This window comes from Hordeum vulgare, chromosome 4H (assembly GCF_904849725.1).
Source record: "Hordeum vulgare subsp. vulgare chromosome 4H, MorexV3_pseudomolecules_assembly, whole genome shotgun sequence".
NCBI classification, from domain to species: Eukaryota; Viridiplantae; Streptophyta; class Magnoliopsida; order Poales; family Poaceae; genus Hordeum; species Hordeum vulgare.
In genome coordinates, this window is record NC_058521.1 from 410,790,664 (window position 1) to 410,800,858 (window position 10,195).

The 10,195-nt window shown below is 38.9% G+C and overlaps 1 long non-coding RNA gene across 1 annotated transcript; it reads left to right on the forward strand.

Moving 5' to 3' along the window:
* The first annotated feature begins 28 nt into the window (after positions 1-28).
* LOC123448772 lies at positions 29-961 on the forward strand. Its single transcript, XR_006631929.1, has 2 exons — positions 29-231; positions 522-961. It is a non-coding gene; the product is annotated as an uncharacterized LOC123448772 (long non-coding RNA).
* The last annotated feature ends 9,234 nt before the right edge of the window (positions 962-10,195 follow it).

Below are 10,195 nucleotides of genomic sequence, written 5' to 3' on the forward strand. Positions count from 1 at the left end.
ACTCATTAAGTTACACTACTGTAGGAATGCCTAGCGGTGGCGGGTGGAAAAAGTCCAGGAGTGGCGGGCAAGGCTTCCACGGACGTCCGCTACCGACCTCCTGCCATTGCTAGAACGCTATCAGTGGCAGACGCACGCCCGTGACTGTTAGGGCAGGAGCAGTGGCGGGCCGTAGTTCTTGCCCGCCACATCACCGTGTGTTGCCCGTCACAGGATTTGCGCACAGATGTGGTAGACCTTCTCAGCCGCTCGCCACTTCTATTGTTGTTTTCACCTGATCATATCATCATACTGCATTTGATACATAAATCCTGGTTTGAATCCACATATACGCACCACATTACAATGATTTCAGATTAATGAAAAGAAGTAGTTATAAAATATAACAAGTGCATTACAACTAGTTAAACAACTCTTCACCATTCTAGCAACAAACTAGCAAGTGACCAAGTTATCACAAGTTAAATAACAAGCTTCGAAGGTATCAAAAGTTACTAACACTAACTACTCCTCTCTCCTAGGTATAAAAGCATTAAAAAGATGAATTCCTGCATCTCTTCATTGAAGAGTAAAGATCAACCTATCTTCAACTTGTGGGATGCGCAAGTATTCGTCTTCAAGTGGTAGCGTGGATGCTCTTATTATATTTATCCATCCTTTGATTTTCATGGTTTCTTCACTTTGACATATCATGTATTTACCAGGGTAACTCATCGGGATTGGTTGTAAGCTAACCACATGCAAACCACCTTTGATAAATATCACTTTAGGCATGGTCTCTCACGGGAGTACCTGTTGAAGAACATAAGTAATAATAACATAGTTAGCAAGCTAGTTTTGCTTAAGAAGAATGTATGAAAAAGATGTACCAGTGACACAATAGTAAAAAAATCTTACAAAGTAGTTTGAAGTGATGTTAGAATGGTTCAACTTGTGCACTAGTGGCACATATTCATGATAACTATTGTCAATCAAATTGTTCTTATAATGCTTAACATCATGAATAAATGAGATCATATGATTTTTCTCCAATCAAGTAAGCTCACAGTCGTAATTGTAGTAGGTCCGATCTACTATCTGTTGAGTAGTTTTTGGAACAGAGAAATAAGTTGATAATTAAAAATAAATAAGTTTAGTTAGGATGAGTATCAAATTATTTTCAATAATCAATATAAATTGCCTGACAAATTTGTTGAAAAACTCACATCGAGGTAGAACTGGAATCAAGTGATTCACATGCACCCAAATTTTGATATTATTACCACAATCATCGTCATGACCAAGATTGTTGTGGTATTGTCACGGCAGATATCCTCGTGAAAGGATTTATGTGTGAGGTCATCGCAACTAGGTAAATGATACTCATCTCCAAGCTTAATTCCTACTCGTCCTCGAGTAGGTAAATGATAAAAGAAGTAATTTATGAAGAGTGAATGCTAGCATAGTATACAAGTTTGATTATTGATAATTCCATTCATTTTTTCTAGAATCTAAAGAACAATTGTTTTCTCATAAAACTTCTCATGATCAAGTAGCAAGCTATTCACATGTTAAAGTATAGGCCATAAACTTTCTTGAAAATCAACAAACTATGTTCTTAGTCATCAAACAATTACAAATCAACTTATTTTGAGGAAGGGTCTATGTAAGAGCTTTGATTTAGCAAATTCCACATAGTCTTCCATAATCGCTGACAGTCAATGTGTATTTTTGGAACAAACAGTTTCAGTCAAACACATAGGAAGATAGGGCTTAATGTTTAGCATCCCAACTTATTTATCTCAGGGATAATGCCAACAATAATGAATCATGATCACCTATATTGAACTCGATATATGTGCATGAATCTTTCCTCACCACATAATGCTTTCCAACTAAAGAATTAATAGAATGGAATAGGGATGAATATTATTGACTCTTGCATAAAAGTAAATACAAAAAATTAAAAGATAGACCCTTCGCAAAGGGAAGCACATGTCGTCATGTGCTTTTTATTTTTGGATGTGCAAACTCTTAATGGAAAGGAATGTGACTTTATATTTCCCCTTGTGATAGCAACCTTTATTATGCAGTCCGTCACTTTTATTTCTTCACCATCACAAGTTTGTACAAAGCTTATTTTCCCTTCCAATAATATATCATACATATTTAGGAGCAATTTTTATCGCTTTTTGCACCAATGACAACTCACTTGAAGGATCTTATTCAATCCATAAGTAGATATGACAGACTCTTATGGCAAGAAATTGGGTTTAAGGGTTCTTGGATGCACAAGTAGTATCTCTACTTAGTACGAATTTTTGGCTAGCAAAATATCCTAAGCAAGCACCACATGTTAGAGGATTCAGGACAATATAACTTCTGTGTGAATATAAACAAACATAATCATTACGTTGTCTTTCTTGTCCAACATAAACTAATTGATGAAGTTTGAAAATAATTAATGGGGCCTCACAATCATGGAATATGTATGAGATAGTTATTTGTATGTGAAATCTCTCTTCCTTCAATATTCTTTCATGAATTGTTCAAGTGATCAATGATATGTTTGCTAACTTCCAATAAATTTTGACGCTTATACTTCTAGTGTTTGAAGTCATTACTCCCCATGGAACAAGCATATGAAGCATATATAATTCCACATTTATGACATTCAATTCATTCAACATTTCTCTTAGGATATAAGTAAATCACAAGAGTGAACATCAAACTACTCTCAAAAAGATATAAGTGAAGATCAATGAGTACTCAAACAATTAAGTAGCTATGCGAGGACTCTCTCTCAATAAAGATTTTAAGATCTGAGAATTTTATTCAAAAAGTGAAAAAAGAAACTAGAATAAATTTCAAGATTAGCACATATCATGTGAATAAAGAAATCTTAGGATCAACATAGGTTAACTGATAGTCGTTGACGAAGAGAGGTGGCATGCGTAGCATCCCCAAGCTTATATGCTTTATCCTTCTTTTAATATTTACTTGGGATGCCTTGGGCGTCCTCAAGATTTATATTTTGTATCTCGCTCAATCCACTCATGTCCCGGTTTCACCTAAGTCTCAAAAACTTCATCCACACAAAACTCGAAAAGAAGTCGTGAGATAGGTTAGTACACCTAAGAATGACTTAACACTAGATGTACTGCCAAGAAAAGTTTAATAATAATTTTCACACATTATGTATTGTACAATATAATTTCCACAATTTATTTTCACCAATATAAGCCAAAACTCTAGGATAAGTAGATAACAAAACTATGACAGAAACTGTTCAAATAGAATAGTATGTAGCAATTAATTTAAAAAGTGTACTTCTCTATCCCAAAACAGTATGAACATTTAAAAAGTGTACTTCTCTATCCCAAAGAATTGTATGAAAGTACTTCTAAAAAATAAAGAAAATTTCCACATTCGAGTAAATTAAATAAATTCAAATACTACAACAAATTTTTTTGTTTTTGAACAACAACATCAAACATGCAATTTAGGCATTCTAAAGGAAATTTTTGAAACTTTTTATTGAAAAACATGATTATAAATAACATCAAGAAAATACTAAAAAACGAAATGATGCTCTAAGTAAAACACATATAATGTGATAAATAAAAATAAAGCTCCAAGTAAGTTATACGAGTAGTGTTGAAGACGGAGCAAGGGATGCCTTCCGAGACATCCCCAAGCTTAGACGTTGAGTATTCCTTGGATATTACCTTGGGGGTGTCTTGGTAATCCCCAATATTAGGTTCTTGATTCTCCTTATTCTCCGCATATCGGTATCTCATCCAAAACTTGAAAACTTCAATAACACAAAACTTAACGAAACTTTGTGAGATGGGTTAGTGTAATAAAGATAGATCATTCACTTAGGTACTCCCAAGACAAGATTCATAATTTTTCACACAGTAACTACTGTATTATATCATTACTATAATTTATATCACTAAATATAAGCTATGGGAACACAAAAACAAGCAAACTGTGCATGTAAAACATAATCTGTCAAAAAGAGAATAGACACTAAAGATATGAACTTAAACCATATTTCCCTATCTCTAAAAATTCTTAAAAATTAGGAAAGCACAGAGAATTTGCATAAAAAACTGTGTAAAAAGTCAGAATTTTTGTACGCTCCAGTATATAGAAATTCTACACTAGACGTAAAAGTTTCTGTTTTTGCACAGAATCAAAGAAGCAAGTATCGACACTATCGCAAAGGCTTTACTTGGCACCTTATTAAAATAAAAGACACATAACCTAATTAATACATTATATTAATCATATTAACACAGAAAAATAGAAAGTATAAATATTGGGTTGTCTTCCAACAAGCGCTTTTCTTTAAAGCCCTTTTAGCTAGGCATGATGATTTTGATGATGCTCACATAAAAGTAAAGAATTGAAACACAATGGAAGCATCATGAAGCATATGAAAAGCACATTTAAGTCTAACCCTCTTGCTATGCATAGGGATTTGTGAGAAAAAAATTATGGGAGAAAGAATCAACTAGCATAGGAAGGCCAAACAAGCATATCAACACATAGGGAGGAAACTTGATAATATTGAAATATACATAAGAATATATTCACCTCTCATAATAATTTTCACTAGAATCATGAAGGAATTCAACAATATAGTTATCACATAAAGAATTCTTTTCATGATCCTCAAGCATATAATTTTCATTACACTCCACATAAGCAATTTTCTTCTCATTCATAGTAGTGGGAGCAAATTCGACAAAATAACTATCTTGTGATACTTGAGTGGCATAATCCAATTGAAAATTAAAACCATGATGACAAGTTTCAGGAGTTACCCGTCTTGCCTTTGCCGTTTTTCTTGAAACTAGTGGTGTTATTGACCATCAACACTTGATGTTCTTTCTGGATTTCTGAATCGGCGACTTTAAGCATCGCAAACAACTCGCCTGGTGACTTATTCATCCCTTGCATGTTATAGTTCAGCATGAAGCACTTATAGCTAGGTGGCAGTGACTGAAGAATTCTGTCAGTGATAGCTTCTTGTGGGAGTTCAATCCCCACTCAGCTAGACGATTAGAGTACTGATGACCCACAAGTATAGGGGATCTATCGTAGTCCTTTCGATAAGTAAGAGTGTCGAACCCAACGAGGAGCAGAAGGATCTGACAAGTGGTTTTCAGCAAGGTAATATCAGCAAGCACCGCTGTTCAAGAATTCGTCGAGTTAACCAGTTAACTTGCCGATTAATCCCTACTCGCAGGGTCACCGAATAGCCGATTAACTCATAAATTTCCCGATTAATGGATTAAATGGCCGATTAACTTGTCGAGTAGCCCATTAATCCCCTACTCACCAGCCAACCAAGCAGTTACCAGTTAACGATTTCCTCAACAATGGCAAGCACTGAAATTGTCGGTAACAAGTAGTTGTGTGACAAGATGATTCGTAGCAAGTAGCAAGTAACAAAAGTAACAACAGTGCAGCAAAGTGGCACAATCCCTTTTGTAGCAAGGGACAAGCCTGGAAAAAATCTTATAGGAGGTAAAACGCTCCCGGGGACACATGTGAATTTCTGTCAAGCTAGTTTTCATCATGTTCATATGATTCGCGTTCGTTACTTTGATAGTTTGATATGTGGGTGGACCGGCGCTTGGGTACTGCCCTTACTTGGACAAGCATCCCACTTATGGTTAACCCCTCTCGCAAGCATCCGCAACTACGATAGAAGAATTAAGACAAAGTCTAACCATAGCATTAAACTAGTGGACCCAAATCAGCCCCTTACGAAGCAACGAATAAACTAGGGTTTAAGCTTCTGTCACTCTAGCAACCCATCATCTACTTACTACTTCCCAATGCCTTCCTCTAGGCCCAAATAATGTTGAAGTGTTATGTAGTCGACGTTCACATAACACCACTAGAGGAAAAACAACATACAACACATTAAAATATCGAACGAATACCAAATTCATATGACTACTTATAGCATGACTTATCCCATGTCCTCGGGAACAAAAGTAACTACTCACTAAGCATAATCATATTCATGAACATAGAGGTAATGAGTAGCATCAAAGATCTGAACATAAACTTTCCACCAAGTAATCCAACTAGCATCAATTACAAAGAGTAATTAACACTACTAGCAACCTTACAAGTACCAATCAGAGTCGCGAGACGGAGATTGGTTACAAGAGATGAACTAGGGTTTGGAGATGAGATGGTGTTGATGAAGATGTTGATAGTGACGAGTCCCCTACGATGAGAGGAGTGTTGGTGATGACGACAGCGATGATTTCCCCCTCCGAGAGGGAAGTTTCCCCGGCAGGATCGTCCTGCCGGAGCTCTAGATTGGTTCTGCTCAAGTTCCGCCTCGTGGGGCGGCGAATCCTCTGAAAAGCCTCCTCCCAATTTTTTCCAGACCGAAACCCTTCTTGTAGCAAAAGGGGGGGAGCCAGAGGGCCAAGTGGGAGCCCACAAGCCCCCTAGGCGCGGCCAGGGGGCCCGCGCCTAGCAGGCTTGTGGCCTCCTGCTGGCGCCCCTCCGGCACTTCTTCGGCCTAGTATTTTTTATAAATCCCAAAAAAAATCCACGTTGATTTTCATGGTTTTTGGAGTTGCGCAGAATAGGTATCTCAAACTTGCTCCTTTTTCAGGCCAGAATTCCAGCTACCGGCATTCTCCCTCTTCATGTAAACCTTGCAAAATAAGAGAGAAAGGCATAAGTATTGTACCGTGAAGTGTAATAACAGCCCAAAAAGCGATAAATATCAACATGAAAGCATGATGCAAAATGGACATATCAACTCCCCCAAGCTTAGACCTCGCTTGTCCTCAAGCGAAAGCCTAGATCAATAAACATGCCCACATGTTTAGGGAGAGAGGTGTCGACACAACAAGATACGGACATGCAGGCATCATGATCATGATCAGAACAACAATATCATCATATCATCTCTTATGCTAAAGTGACAATTCCTTCACAAAGTAAAGCATGGATCAAGTACCTTACCGAGAATTAACAACCAATAGCCTTTAGTCATTGAAGCAATTGCAATTTATCACAACATCGGAAAGAGTCAAATAAGAGCTTGTAAAGAAAATCCACATACTCAATCATCTTTTTGTTCTCTACAATTGCTACAACTCACGTGGTACTCATGAGATCAAAGTTTCAGCTAGACACAGAGAAAGATAGGGGCTTATAGTTTCGCCTCCCAACCATTTACCTCAAGGGTAATGTCAACAATAATAATTCATGAAACTTACTTCCAAGTTGACATATGAATATAGATCTTTCCCAAGCATATGACGTTAGCCAAGATAAAGGCGAAATAAGGAATTGGTGAAGATCACCATGACTCTTTCAAGGGCAAAAAGTAAAGGTACAAGATAGGCCCTTCGCAGAGGGAAGCAGAGGTTGTCATGCGCTTTTGAGGTTTGGATGTGTGTCCTCTTAGTGTGGAGGAACGTCACTTTATATTGCCTCCTATGATAAAGAACTTTATTATGCAGTCTGTCGCTTTTATGTCTTCCTCATCACAGGTTCGTACAAAGCTTATTTTCCACACACTAATAGATCATACATATTAGGGAGCAATTCTTATTGCTTGCACCGATGACAACTTACTTGAGGGATCTTATTCAATCCATAGGTAGGTATGGTGGACTCTCATGGCAAAACTGGGTTGAAGGTTTATGGATGCACAAGTAGTATCTCTACTTGGTGCGGGAGGTTTGGCTAATATGAGGTGGAAGCAATCGTCACATGCTAAGGGATCTCTAGTCATATAACATTGTTCGGAACCAGGCAAACACAATTCATTATGTTGTCTTCCTTGTCCAACATCTACCTCTAAGCATGCAATAGTTTAGTGAGTGTTCACAATCATAGATGGTGTCAAAGATGATATATTTATATGTGAACCTCTCCTTCTTTATCACTTCCTATTAATTGCAACAATGACCAAGGTCTACATTTGTCTACCCTCAACGAGTTTCAATCAACATTCTTTTTATAATGTAAAGCCATCACTTCCCATAAGATCATTGCATGATCTTTCATGATTTTGTTCTTTTCTCATTCTCTTGATCATGGCATGAGGCAAGGCCCTTAACTAAGGCACTCTTTATTATATGGCTCACGAGCTCGAATACATCGGAGTGACACAAAGCAAAACTCAAGCCTAAAACACTAAGACCTTTAATCTACCAGAGAAAGATAAAACCAAAAAGGAACAAACTAAAACAAAGGTAAAGGCAAAAGATGTGATGGTGATACGATACCGGGGCAATGTAATGCCCCAAGTGTGTAACCTTCCCCTTTTGGAACCTTCTTCATGTGGGTACAACTTGTCATGACATGAGAGTTATCTATGCTATGATTTCATGTGATGTCATTTGTTATTCTTCCTTGCATGCATGCATGCCATATCATATCATGTCCATATCCTTGTGATGTTGCATTGTGTTCTTATGAGGTGATGTGATGCTTGTGCTCTTGTGTGATATGTGGTTTGTGAAATGTGTGGTGTGGTGCAACTCTAGAAGTATGCATGTGTTAGTAGGACAACCTTGTGATTTGCTTAGGTTTTAAAAACCCTTCCCTCTCCCTTTTATTCCAAGCTCAAGATTCACTTCTTCCTTTCCTGATTTAAAAATGCCCATGTTTTAGGTTGTTTTGAGATGGATGTGGAGATGTGAAATTGATGATTTGGATAGGTGTTTAAATGGAGCAAACAAATACAAAACATACCCTATTATGCTGTTTTGTAAATATTTATTTGCCCCTAATATTTCTTTTCCATTTTATTCAAATAGGTCATATTTTTCCATGACCAGGGGGTATTTTTTTTTGATTTTATCCCCAGTAGATTTTTACTTGCTTTATTTCTTCTCTGTCTTTTCCTATAAATAGAAAAGGCTCCAGGAATTTATTTTTCTCTTATGTTGCGCCACCCTGTGGGCTTACTCCCACAGGCCGGCCCATCTCTTCCCTCCTTCGCGCTAGAGCCGAGCTTCCCTCCGACTCCTTCTCCTTCAGACGTCGTTTCTTCCTCTGTCGCCTTTCCGTCAGGCCAACAGAGAGAGTGCGCTGCCGCCGTGAGGCACAGACGTCGAGGACCCCCCTTATAACATGGGCGTCCGTGCCTCCCCTCTTCTGGGGTTCCTCCTCTTACCCATCTGTGCCGCCACCTCTCTTCATCCCCCTCCTTCCTTCCTTCTCCCCCAAGGTAAGTCTCTGCAGTTCAGATCAGAGAGAGCTAATCAGCAGCAAGGCAATTTCTAGCATGGTGGCAATCCGTTTGCTAACCTGAGTCTGTTTCTGTCGAATCAGCCAAAGACTTTCACTTCCTATGACCAGCCATTTGATGCCGAGGATTGGATCCGTGATATGAACAAGCATTTCGAGTGTAGCAATGTTCATCCTGAGGATTTTGTCAAATTTGCAACTTTCCAGCTGAAGGGGCAAGCATCTATCTGGTGGCAACAGTTGAAGGATTCCAGAGGCGCTAGAGTGATCACTTGGGATGAGTTCTGCCGTGACTTCAGGTCCCACTACATTCCTTCCAGCTTCGTGGAGGAAATGTGTGAGAAGTTCAGGCGCTTGAAGCAGCGTGGTAACGCCATGTACAAGTACAACGTTGAGTTCCACGAGCTAGCCCGGTACGCCTTGCAGGATATCCCTGATGAGAAGAGCAAGATTTATCAGTTCAGAGGTGTCTTGAAAGAAGATTTGCAGTTAGCTCTTGCTTTGCACGATCCTAAGGAGTTCGACAAGTTCTACAACTTACCTCTCAGGGCAGAGGCATCCTTGCTCGGGGTGGAGAATTCTAAGAAGTGCTTCAGAGATTCCACCTCTTCCTCTACTCAGGTGGTTCAGAAGCAACAGAAGTTTTGGGTGTCTCCTCCTCCTCCTCGGCACTCGCAGCAGCTCAAGCATTCTGGTGGCCGTGGTTCTTCCCACCCACCCAACCCAGTATTTCAGCAAAGATTCCATCATCAGAAGCAAGGGCCTCCTCAGACTCAGTACCGGCAGCCAGTAAAGGTTACTTGTCACAAGTGTGGTCAGAAGGGTCATTATGCCAACAAGTGTACTTCTCAGCTCCGACTGCTGCCTCCTCCTCCAGGCAAACCTCCAAGCAATGCTATTGTCAAGTTCAACCCCAGATCAGCTCGAGTCAACATGGTGAATGCAGCTGAGGCGGAAAACTCGT